The following is a 14,007-nucleotide window of genomic DNA, read 5'->3' as shown; positions in this document are numbered from 1 at the left end:
GGTTCTATAAACCAAAGACAAATAAAGGAAATGCATGCACAGGGTATCTTGGCAGAGTCACAGAAATTGCACTTCTAGCATACCACCCACCAAGAACCTCCATGTGTTCATCTGTCCATTTGCCCGACTCCTGTTCCCTGAGGCTTGGTGAAGACCCATTGCATTGGTACAACCGCTAACAGACAAGGCAGGGGAACTAAGCATGACACGTGTGTATATTCTGGCCTCTCTCATCCCCAACCCCCTTCCTCCCCTCTTTCTCCCTCCTTCTCTTCTGGTTGCTTTATTTCTTTATGACAAGGACTTATGTAACCCAAGCAAGCATCAAATCCACAATGTACCATGTATCCCAAGATGGCCTTGAACTCCTGATATTCTTGTTATCACCTCTTGAGTGTAGAGTATGAGTATAAATCACCATGTATGGCCCCATTCTTTTTATTCTGTTTTGGCATCTTTGCACAGAATTCCTTTTTTTCCAAGTTAGGATCCTTATTGTAAGCAGAGAATCTTACAACTACTATCTGACAAGGCCTCTCAGAAATGTCTTTATATGCAGCAGGAGACTTGTTTCTATCACTTGAGTTGGGAAAAGAGTTATAGCTGTAAACATATACATTAAAACCCAGTTCATATGCATCATAGCATCACAGTAAACAGAGGGCAATAATGAATATTCCTATGAGAACCATGTGGCAATGAGGTCTGTGTTATTTGAAAATTTTAGATAAGAATTCACATCTACCCTATTTGTAAAGCATTTTTTTTTGTGAATAGGTTCATAAATTATTTATACATTTTCTACTGATAAGCACTCAAACCCAAAAGTGATAATTTTGAGAATAGACTAACATTGTAACATTGAGAAAGGCACTCAAAAAGTATTTTCCCAAAGCAGTTCAGAACACTATTCAGAACACTATTAGACATGCTCAGAAGCTACCATCACCTTGGAGTTCAAGTTTTGGAAAATATCATTGATTGACATGTTTGCCACTCCTGTTTAGTTTTACACCAGAGAATTGCCATGCAATAGAGACCTGCTTTGGGTACTAAAGCTTTTAGAGATCTGGAGGGCTCTTTCTGACCCTGCTCCTTGGCAGATGAGGACTTAACTTTCCTTCGGTAACTTGATTCTGGAAGGGCAGTATTGAGGCTTCTGCAGAGTCCCCGAACATTTAGTAGAGAAAGACAGCCTCCAGTGCTCCTTTCAGAGCCAGACAGCTCAAGTAGGACTAGTTTAGCACTGGTGTGTGGTCTAGAAACCATCTAGTCTCCGGGCATGAGACTGCTTGATTCTGGGATTATTTCCAGGTCCTCAAGTGAATGAGCAGTGGATTAGATCATTTTGTTTCCTTTCACTTTCTTATGCAGCATACTAAAATAGAATATTCCGGAATGTCATGAGACTGAGACCATTTAAGAAATGGTCCCAAGAACAATACCTGACAGGAAGATGTAAAGGGACAAAGTAGTGGACACACAGTGGTTGTATTCTGGGCGAAAGAATGGAAATGAGAGCAGGCACATTTAGAGGGAAAAGAGACATCTATATACAGATTTTTAAAGTAGTCTGCTGATGATCTGTATCTATATTTGGTGATGGAAAACTACATCAAGGAAATAGGCAATGCTACAAACCCAAGAGTGGAAAGGAAAACAGTACAATGTCATTAAACCTGGGTGGAAACTCAAATGGGGATGATTCAGGACACTGTTACTTGATGTTTATTGTCTATAACTAACTCCTGCTTCTGTAACAGCGTGTATGGGGCCATCTTCCTGTTGGAACACATATCTTACTTATACTATTGTTTATAATGTGGTCATCAAACTTCTGAGCCAGGAAGAAGCAAGAGCATGAGCATGAGTTAGAAAAGGAGGAGGGGGAAGAGGAGTAGTTTTGAAATACTATTCTGTTATCCAATTGTGTACTTGAATTGGCAACCAAAAGACTGTTCCTTCAATTATTTCATCAGATAAAAGAAAAGACAATATAAAAAGATATAGATGAAATAGAAACTTATACAAATGTGTAATATGTCCAACTTGTGTAAGTCAAGTCAAAGTGATACAACAATTGTAATGTGCCATACAGCATTTGGTTTGTCTAAACAAACATTTATTTATAAAAAATATTCATATGAGATTAGTGTGACTTATGAACCCCAACAAATGGAGAAATGGATAGGTCATCAGTAGTAGTTTGAATGTAACTGGCCCCATAATCTCATAAGGAGTGGTACTATTAGGAGGTGTGGCTTTGTTGGAGTAGGTGTGGCCTTGTTGGAGGAAGTGTGTCACTGTGGGGGCAGACTTTAAGGTTTTTTATGCTCAAGATTCCTGTTGCCTGCAAGATATAGGACTTTCAGTTACTACTCCAGCACCACATCTGCCAGTATGCCGCCATGCTCCCTGTCATGATTATGATGGACTGAACCTCTGAAACTGTAAGTTTCAGAGCCAGGAAATGAACTCAGACAAGTTTTTCTCGTAAGTCATCATCTAAACCATTGCACCACATTCTCTCCAACACTTCAAAACTCAGTTCAACATTATACTAACCATAGACTCTTAAACCCTCTCTTCCAACATTAAGGGGCTTCTCTTATAATAAAAGTATTAAGCAACCAAGACTAATCTCAGATGATGAGCTAAGGTGTGTGGTGCTATAGTGAAATGCCTGAGACCCAAAATAATTCATTATGGGTAAGAAAACTCTAGACATAGCCTCTTCATATTTCATAGTGAAGGGCAAAGAAGACGATGAGAGAATTAAAGAATAGCCCATAGGACTTCTTGCCCTGATCTATAGATAGAACACTATGCCATTTGGAATAATTTATTTTCTGTATTCATTTACCAGAATAATAGTAGTAGGTTTTCCCCTAGACCCGTGATGACTATCGTCTATAATTCTTGGCATGGCCTCATTAACAAAGTGTGTATGTTTCCATCTCATGAGGTGAGCCTTAAATCTAATTTTAAAAAGTGGTTGGTTACTCTCCCTAACAATTGTGTCACTTGTAACTGGGTGTATCTTTCAGGCAGGTTGCTATTTTAGGTAATAGTTCCTAGCTGGGTTTGACTGCAGATTGTTTCTCCTCTGGTAGTCCATATAGCACCTCCTAGCGCTATGAACATTAGCCAGAAGTGGTGAAGCTTCAAGATGAATAACAGCTAGATTTCTCCATCATCTTTGTGACATGTATAGGATTTTACAGTAAGGTCGTGGTTAGTAAAAAACAGCATTGGAAATAGTCTGTAGTATTTGGAAAGTTTAGGGGACCACTTTGGCCAAAGATTCAAAAGATGTAACTCATTTGTTAGATTTGATAGAAAGTTTGCCTTGGTCCCTGGTAGTGAATGTCTACCTATGGACAGTAGCTATACTTTTATATTTTGTTCCATCAATGACTCTCACACAGTGCCCAATGTGTAGCAGACATTCAGTCAATAAATATTTCTTAAAATAATGAAAAGATGAAAGAGGAATAGAGACAGATGGGCTTCAAGTAGAGAAAAATATATAGGAAATAAATATGTGGGATAGGCCTCATATAGAAAGTACACAGGCATCACAGGCCCAAGTGTTTTGACCTGTTTTGTTCACTGACTTGGGAAATGTGCACGATTGTGTTTGCTCATCCTGATACCTATTAAAGTGCACAGGCACCAGCACTCTTCATGTATGTGTGTGTGTATGTATGTATATATATACATACATACATACATACATACATATATACATACATACATATACACACACACACACACACACACACACACATATGTATATATAAACTTATATACCAGACTGTGAGGGTGATTCAGCGTCTTTGTTTCTGACTATTGGAAATAACACAGGATTCTGGATATACAAAAAGATGATTGTTGGTTGTCATGGGCATCATGATTATGTGACTGCTAAAAACTGGGGGAAATGAAATCTCAGTACAGTTGTTATTTTAATAACTCTGGAGTGAAAGTTCACAGGATATGAAATGACTGTTCATTACACACTAATAACTTTTGAAATATGAATAAAAATACTGTTTCCTGAAATATGAAAAGAAGTGTGTTGATAGGGATACAACAAAAGAAGGCTTTTAAACAATCAGGGTGCAGAGCCTGGGAGGAGGGTGGGGTAAGCAAACCCGTAGTATGTTAGCCCAGGCGCTCTGAAGGTTTATTGAGTACACATGTGTAAGCAGAACATTCCTTTTCTATGCAAGTTATTTCTGCCAAAAGCTTGCCCTTTTAAAAACCTGAACAATGAATGTTCTCTGCCAAACCTCATCACAGAGAAGTCTAAGACAACAATCCCCACAGCTCTGCAAAACGTGAATTGAGCCAAAGACAGGGAGACGTTATTTGCTCATCTGTAGGTCTGGCCTCGGTGCTTTTGAACAGCAACTTTACAGGTGATAAAAGCCCTGACTTCAAACAGAACACAAGTTTCCTGATTTGAATTGACTTCCCAAATTAAGATGTAAATTATGTGTCTTATATTCTTTTATCATTCAGATAGCTTTGCATCCAAAAGAGTCTGGCTACTTTTACTGTCTCCTAAACTGCATTAAAGACAATATGTAAATACTGACTAGGTTATAATATAGAAATATAACAAAAAGGAATGGTGGAAGGTAATGTGGCCAAAATCAACTCTATATTCAAAAATATATCAAGGCCAAATTCAATAACTCTACATTTGTATTAACGTTTAGAGAATTTGTCCTCTGGTATATAAAAGTCGAATTTCAAATGGATAATATTTGAAATGATTATTTTCACTTATAAGGATATTTTTTAAAACATTAACTGGATTATAATTAAGTATTCAGAAGCCATCAATTACTTGAAAATATGTTGACAGGAGATAAGAAAAGCAACATGAAGATCCATCCAAAATACAAATTAAACATGTCACCATTATTGAAATTAAACCTTTAAGACATTATTATCAAAATGATATATTGTTTCATTCCTCATTTTGACTGAGTTAAGTTAGCATAGGTCAGATAGCTTTTGTTCATTTGGTTTCCTAAGACATGGTTTCATGCACCTAACTGGCCTTGAATCTACTATATAGCATAGTTTGGACTTGAACTCCTGATCCTCCTGCCTCCAGCTGCTAAGTGCTGGGATTACAGGCATGTACAATCATGGGTCAAGATCAAATACTAAGAACGTTTTCATTTCTTTTGCAAAAGTGAAAGCCTGAATCTGAAATTCCAATGAGAGTCCAAGTCATATTAGTCATTTGATGTCAGTCTTTTTCACAAGCTTCAGTACTCCTGTGGCACAGTGGGCTGTCGCCAGAGGTAGGCTCTCAGTCATGTATCCTGCAACCAGGTCATCAGACTTTTCCCAGAGAAGTTCTTGTGTGTTTTTGTTATGACTCATGTAAACTAAAACCAGAAGAAAAAGAGTAAAAAACAAAAAGGCTCAGTTTTCAACTATTGCCAGGGTAAAACACAAGTTCACGGAGACTGTAAAGCAGGCCATCACTAACAATTATAAATGTGAAGGAACAGTGGAAAGTGAAACAATAGAAATGGCAGAATGGCAGGGCTTTGGGCTCAGCTGCAAAGGGAGCTTCCTGCACAACATTAATCAGGTTTTCCTTGGTGTTCGGTGTTGCTTCTCTTTGTGATTCTGGAGACTGAATCTATGGCCTCACGCATGCCAGGACAGTGCTTTGGGTTCCATTTTGAAACAGTCTTGTAAGTAAGATGCCAAGGCTAGCCTCAAGATTGGCCATTCTCCTGCCTTGGCCTTTCAGCTGGCTGGAATTACAGGAATGTGCCACCACATTTGACAATTATGTTTGAAAACACAGTAAACTCTTCAAAACATACATTAAAACAAAATTCAAAGTAACAACAAAAAAGAAAATGTATCAAATTTAGACAAGAACATTGTGCGAAATGATGAAGTTTTATATATGAATCTCTCTCCTTAGAGAAAGAAATAAAGATAAGAAAGAACACTTATATTTAGAGGTATGTGTATGAATGCATACATGCATGTAGACAGGTATGAATGTATAATATAGATTTACATAATATGTAAATATATGAAAATACATACATGTAAGTACTTATACATATATGTGTATAATAAATGTAATTGATCCTTTGGCGAGTGGCAGCCCTCTTTGCTGTCGACTATAAATCAGCAGAAATACAAATATGCCTCAACTTCTAGGAAGTTTTATGGAAGGTAGAAACTCCCTAGGAACCCTTTTACATTCACCATAGTCATGCATAGTTATTACGCATATAGAATTTGATGGATAATAATCTTTAAAGTATTTGACAGAGTGGGTTCCCTGAGGTTGAAGGAGAGAGAAATGTCTAAGCATTCATTCAGTGACTTTGATAAGAATTTTGGAAGGCTAACCTTTATCGAGAATTGAAGACATCTGGGAATGATGACGGATCTCAACAAATGTCAGCAAGCAGCAGAAATACAGAGAAAAAACCCTTACCCCTTTAAATATTTAAGATTGATTCATTGATTGCTAACATAAAGTTTTATTTCCATGACAAACTACAATAATGTGATTTAGATTTTTGGTAATTCAGCATTCTATCTTACTTTGAAAGAGAGAAAATTACAAGGATAACTAATTCACTGTATTTGTTTTTATGGTGATAAGATTTATTATCTTTATTATGAACAGAAGAAGCTAGCAGCATTAATAGGATACCCGAATTAGAGAAATTAGTCAAACATTTAATTAAAAGATCTTGGAACTTGAGAGATGTCTCAGCCATTAAGAGTACTTAGCCGGGCGGTGGTGGTGCACGACTTTAATCCCAGCACTCGGGAGGCAGAGCCAGGTGGATCTCTGTGAGTTAGAGGCCAGCCTGGACTACCAAGTGAGTTCCAGGAAAGGCGCAAAGCAACACAGAGAAACCCTGTCTCGAAAAACAAAACAAAACAAAACAAAACAAAACAAAACAAAACAAAACAAAAAAAAGAGTACTTAATGGCCTTGCAGAGGACTCAGGTTCTATTTCCAGCACCAACATGGCATTTCACAACCATCTGTAACTGCAGGAGTTATGATACCCTCTCCTGACTCCTTGGCACACATACATGACACCTGCACAAACATATGTAAAGCAAAACACACACACACACACACACACACACACACACACACACACACACACACACACAGAGAGAGAGAGAGAGAGAGACAGAGAGACAGAGAGACAGAGAGACAGAGAGAGACAGAGACAGAGACACAGAGAGAGAAAAATTAACCCTATGGCCATAGAAGGCTCACCTTCAGTATGCTTTCTCAATGCATTCTTTAAATATAATGCTTTAGAAGAGTTTTAGATTTATGGTAACTCAGAAAATAAAGCAATTTCCCTAAAACTCACCAGCTTTCTGCATTATCTATAATTTACATTGGTATGGACATTCACTACAACTAATAAACCACTAAGGAAATATCAATTATTGAGCTCCAAATTGGTTCACATTTTTTACAAGAAGCCCATCATACACTTCCATTACACTCTTTAGGCCATAACGTTATCTCAACCTTTCCCGGGGATTGATGCCACTGACAGGTGCGAAGATTTCTAAATGTCCCACCAGTGTAATTTGTCTCAAGTTCTCCCTCTGGCTATCATGGGATTATAGACTTGAGAGAGAGCCCAATTTAAAATATACCAGTTTATCCACTCACATGAGGGTGCACGCCACCCATGGGATTTGTGACTTTCATTGTTGATGTGACAACATGGTTGACAGTGTTCATGAGAATTAATTACTGAACAGTGCGGTCTTTCTTTGCCCCTCTCCATGCCATGCTCTCTGGGAAGGAAATCATTCCCACCCCAAGGCCCTTCAGTTTTGCTTTCTTACCCCAGTATTGAAATTCTTCTGCAAAGGGAAGCTACTTTTCTCCTTTGCTTATTATTTGATAAAAATTATTGATACTAATAGTTTCATGGATATTTATTTTATACTTGCTTCATAACCATCACTTCAGTTTTTGTTGTTCATATCATCAGAACTTTGATCGTTGGGAATTCTAACCATTGGTTCCTGTGTGTTTTTGGCATACAGCTATCATTTGTGTGTATATACACGTGTGTGAGCATGTGTGTGTTTGTGCATATGAATGTGTGTGGACATGAATGCATGTAAGCTTGCACATGTGTGTGTGTGCACATGTGTGTGGGCGAGTGTGTATATACATGTAGGTGTGCAGAACGTGTGTGTGAAGATGTATATTTGTATGTGTGTGAGTTTATGTATAGGTGAGTGTATGTGTGAGTATGTGTATGCACATGTGTCTGTGAGTGTATGTATTATATGTGTGTGGGGGTGTACACACATGTGTGTGAGTTTGTATGTGTGAGTACGTATGTGTGTATGAGTCTGTGTGAGATCACGCATGTGTGTACATGTGCAGTGTGTCTGTGGGTTTATGTATGCATGTACATGTACATGAGGGGTGTGTGTGTGTGTGTGATGTTGTTTAGTACTTTTTAATTTTCTGACATTAAAAGGTGGTCCTAGGATTTATGACATCTCTGAGAAGCTTGGTTCTTTCTGTTGAAGAATGGGATTAGTAAGCAAGATGTGGTTGTTACATGTTAAATATATAACTTAACTTTAATATAAACTTACACCTGATACAGTAATTAGCACATATCTTTGAATGCAGCAGATTTATGAAAAAATGATCATTGACCTTCCTACATTTTGCTTCCTAGAATTTGTTAATTTTGGACTGATTCTGTCATGAATATTGTCAAAATAAGAATTTTAGAAGTCTTTTAAAACTGCACATATTATTTCAACAAGTAAATTTGAATTAGTATAGTTTTTACTCTTCAAGAAGTTGGTAGGTATCATAGGATAATTTGGAGCCCCAACTATCTGTCTTTAAAATAAAGTATATTGTTCCCACAACTGAAAGTGCTGCCTTTAATAAGAATATTGTTCCTTTTATGTGAATTTTAATACCTTATAGAATATGTGTTACTTCCATAGATTAATTACCTTATATATGAGAACCAAATATCCCCTGGGAATAACAATAATAAGAAAAACCAAACTTCAGAATATCTGAATTTAGTACATATAGCATATTTTTTTATGTTAAGGATAAGAAAAGAAAGAAAACTTTATGCTCGTTTTATACATGTCATAAAAAGCTAGATTCTGTAGATTTAATTTGTGATCACTCCATCATTAGGCATGGATCCAGCTGTGCCTTTTTAATATTGGAGAATTTTATACGTGAGTAACCTATCTGCGTCATTTCCACCATTTCCTCTCCCCGCTCCAGCTCCCCCACTTCCTCCATTACCTCTCCCACTTGTGACTTCTTCTTTAATTAATGCTACACATGTATACATACATGCACATCGTCACACATCCAACCCACTGAGTCCATTTTGTGCTGTTTGTAAACATATGTGCTCAGAGGTGACTACTTGGGATTGGATCCCTCACTTGGGAACTTCCAAAGCCTAGAGAACACTGATTCTCCCTTTCTCAGTAGTAGTCGATTGCCTAAAGATCTTCACCTAGGAACAGGCATTCATGAAATGTGCCCAGTCTGTGTTCGCCTGTCAACTGGTATTATCATCATGCAAGATTTGTTTACGCAACTGTATTTTTAAGATTTTACGAGCACAACTTCTAGGGGCTTTAAAATAATTAACTTAATAGGAGGCTTTTCTCTGAGTCCCATTTTTAAAAAGTTAACACATGATAAAGATAAATTCATGGCCTATATAATTTCCCAGTCCCTTTATTGTACTAAGTCCAGACAATATCTCTACTGAGAAAGGCTCTGTTGTAACTTCTGCTGTGCAGTATAGTTGTAGTTACATGGACTTAGCTCATTCATTTAAATGCAGCTGGGAAGCTCATCTGGATTACAAACAGCACCACAATCCTTAACGTCTGTTTAAAGTATTCAAAGGTCTAATTAAAAGAAGGTATGGTAAAGTGCATAATTCATTGACAGAAAAATGTCAATCGCCTGGTGTGTGTGTGTGTGTGTGTGTGTGTGTGTGTGTGTGTGTGTGTGTGTGTGTGTGTATTTTATCATCTTACTACTTTAGGATGCAGTAGTTCCATTAGGATAACTTTTGATTGACTAGAAGAGCATTTCCACGTTCCTGTGATTTGCTTGTGAAAGCATTGCAGACATTAATTATTGAAATATCAGTTTCTAAAGTTACTAGACTAACTCTCCCCCGGAAAAAACGGGGTGGTGGGGTGTATAGGAAGTAGCTCCTCTTTTCCAAAGCAGAAGGTGATGCAAGTTAAAGGCTGATGGTCTCTGCAGGAAGACCAGATTCATCCGGAGGATAAGTCTCTCAGGGTCAGTGAGTCTCTTCACACTTTGCTTTACTTACTCCTCCCTTGCTGTTTAAGGGTGGTATGAATGCCTTAGTGAGGGGTACAGTTCAATGAACACAATGAATGGATTCACTGATAGAAGATTAGTAACCTGCTTGAAAATGCCCTGGTTCACTACTATAAAAATGGTTTAACATTAGTGTAAGTGTGGAAATGCACTATTAAATAATGATAGTGATGTATCAAAATAACTAAAAAGAGATGTGTATCTTAGTACATGCAATCTTCCTATAAGCACTTGTGTGATAATTTGTTAGGTAAAAAATGTCTAATTATTAGTTTCTCTCATTACCAAATTTCAAAATAACTTCTGAAGTGTTGTAGCAGCTTATCAGTATATATTTTTATTTACAATAAATTTCCTTGACTATCCTTTTTCCCAAATAAGGCTGATTAAAGTTAGTAAACTAACATGTTCACAGATGACATAGATTAAATCATTCCTAATTAATTAGGTTCTTCCAAAAAGTCCAAGAATTTAATAATTTTTGTGGTACATAACTCTTTTAAGTGCATGTGTATGTTCCCTACCTGTGGGATAATTATGTCACTGTGTTATCACAAAACCCTAAGCATCTAAATACTTTAAGTGAAGGGGAAAAATTCAGATACAAGAAAAAATATCTCTTTACTGTAGTTGAGACAATAAAATATGAACCTAGAGTCATTTTGTCACGATTATAGACATTTTAAATCACTATCTATAGAATAATTAATTAGATTTCAATGTTATGTGATATATGCTCTGTGCTGTATGTAAAGACATTCCAAGTTAAGAAAAGACAGATTCTTTCTCTTCAGATTCTTATGACCTAGTCAGGGCTTATAAACAACATGAACATGGAGAAACAGTTGGATTTCTTTACTATAATAGGGATGGGACTTCAAAGACAAAAAAAAAAAATAATAAATAAATAAGGGAGGGTTTGGCCGAAGTTTCCTAGAGGAAGAAAAGCTTTAAAAACCAAGGTTCTGATTTTGTGGTCACGAAATATTGCCAAGTGTCAATCATCATTACTACTGTTGTTGCTACTTAGTCCCTAAATGCGACAGTTTACTCTGTTTTCATCTCAAGGATTGTCACATGAAAGACTCAAAGACTGTAACCTCTATGAAGATCGACATTTTATAGTAAAACACTGCTGCTAATAATAACAATTTAGACCTTCCACTATTCTTATTTATTAAGGAAATTATTAAATTAAAAGGTAATTTCCAATGAACATGTCGTGAAAATATTAAACCTTCTAGATGGAAGACAAAATTTCAGTCAACTTCTGTTTTTCTCAAAATAATGAAGGTGTTTTACACAATCTGAAGATATACTACTACTTCTTACAGTAGCAATCACTGGAAGGCTTTCCATTGATGAACTGATAGTCCACATCCATAAAAAACATGATGGAAACAGCCTAGCAACTTTGTTAAAGTACTGAATGAGTGCGGAGCCATGAGATGCTGCTAATCATAGGAGATATCTACTGAGACGCCTGGTGATTTCTGTAAAATGTATGACAGTTAACAGTCTGTGTCCATGCAGAGAACCATATGAAAGATGAGAACTGGGCACCATGAAAGATTCTGTCTTAATTTAACTACAAGTACCAAGTACGAATAAAGTATGCCCCAAGTGTGGGAAAGAAGATACACAGGAGCAATACAGCTTTTAGCTTATCGACTCACGTTCAAACCTATGGCGCTGTGTCGGCCTGTCAGACCTTGGTCCTCGGCCTTTGCCATTGTGTATACTCCTGACTTTCCCTGACACTAAAAATAATCTTCACTCAGATACATGGCAGCCCTGCCCGTACGAAGTGAAAGACAATAATAACAATAATAACCAGTTTATCTTTGTGCAACTTTCCCCTTACAACATGGAGAACAAGTTCACTAGATGAAATTTGCCTATGAAGGCAGTTCTGTGAAAGGGAAATTCCTATCATTTCACCTGGAGTTTCTACTTATCTTAATCAGTTTCCTGATAGTCACAAGACATTTCTCACCAGCCTTCTCCCTCAGGAAGTCATCAAGAGGGAGCCTGCCTGGAGTCCAACTTTCACCCTTCTTTCTAATGAGCAGCAGACACTTAGGAAGTCTTCTGATGTGTAGGTTGTGGGACAGGGAAGACCTGTCATCAAAACAGGTATCTCAACTTCAGAGTTGCTGTTGGATAAGGATACTTATTTTTTTTTCTTTCAAAAACACAGTTAAAGCCATTATAATTTCTAGAATATGCTATGTGCATATACTTGGAATTTTAATATTATAAGCATTATAGGTCTATGGATGAGCTGTTCTGTTCTCATCTTCAACCAACTTCTTTCGTGCTCTTCACATATATGGTTACTCATACAGACCTTGGAAAAGACTTTCCTTCAGTGGAGACACGGGAAGCTATCTTAGGTTCCTGAAAGAAGATCTACCCACACCCAAATAGATGAGCCTTACCAAGGTATACTTGATCACACAAATCAATACCATTTATGCTTATTATTGTCGCCTCTAAAATGAACAGAGTGAGGATTTAGTACATTCTCCTATCAATGTAATTTTTTAAAGTATGCTTACTTATTAACAACATAAAAGTCAAATGGAACAATATTAATTTTTCTTTTTTAATCATCAAGAGACCATTTACACAGTATTGAGAGTATTAAAACACTATACAGAGCACATGGACACAATGGATTTTTGATAAATGTCACTTCCCTTCTCTAGAAATTTTCCATTTCATAAGTGGGTAAATTCCATGTGAAATTTTGGCAGTCCGTATCGGTCCCATTTCATTGTCTCTCAGCTACCTCTTGATCCTTTCCTTATCTCATCGCACATCATTTCCTGGCTGTTCTTTTTAAGGGCCAAGGTCTGTTCCCATCTCTTGACCCGGGTCAGGCCATCACTTGGTTGTCTGTCAGTGACAGCCCAGAACTCCAGGGGGCTAAAGCAACCGCCAACCATGGCTGATGACTCCCGATTTTCATCCTTCCTGCACATCTTCTGGCTTTAGAAAGAGAATGGGGGTGAACGGCTTCCACAGAGTGATGGCATAAACCTCCCTCCCTTCCTTCTTCTTCACATTTTTCTTTCCACATGACAAATGAAGACAACTCCGATTGCTCTTGCAGTTGCCCTGGGTTACACAAAAGCAACAGAGACACTCCCAGACAGGGGTCTCTTATCAGGTAAACTCCTTTCTCCCGGTTGACTTCTCCATCTTCCCAATGCTTGTGCATGTATTCAAGAGAACCTTTTTTTTTTTTTTTCTTGGAACTTGAGACTTTAGGTCCTTTCCTGTCCCTGGGACTTTGTCTGGTGCAAATAGGAACTCCCAGCTAGAGGGGAGTGTGAAGCAAAGAGTTTGGGTGGAGAAAGAAGAGTCCACGTAGGGATACTGCATTGTTTTAGGATTTGACACTAAATGGTTCAAAGTTTGCCAATTTAACTCCGACATCCTTAATACTTAACGGCTGAGGTCAGCAGCCCCAGTTGCCAGGCATGCGTCTCCAATCCAGTCCCCACATTCCAGATAGCCCTGCCAGAGACAGGGGTGTCTTCTCCTCCTGTCAAGTTCCTCCAAAGGCCGGGACTCAAGCAAAG

The 14,007-nt window shown here is 37.7% G+C and overlaps 1 protein-coding gene across 2 annotated transcripts in view; it reads right to left on the bottom strand.

Annotated features, from left to right (window-relative positions):
• The window catches only part of Sema3d (semaphorin 3D), a 192,617-nt gene that overhangs the window by 177,481 nt on the left and 1,129 nt on the right, over positions 1-14,007 (bottom strand). The gene's annotated exons all lie outside the window — the stretch shown is intronic.

The sequence above is a fragment of the Peromyscus leucopus genome, chromosome 3 (genome assembly GCF_004664715.2).
Source record: "Peromyscus leucopus breed LL Stock chromosome 3, UCI_PerLeu_2.1, whole genome shotgun sequence".
Taxonomy (NCBI): Eukaryota; Metazoa; Chordata; class Mammalia; order Rodentia; family Cricetidae; genus Peromyscus; species Peromyscus leucopus.
The sequence above is the reverse complement of the archived record's forward strand: the minus strand, read 5'-3'. Positions and strand labels throughout refer to the sequence as shown.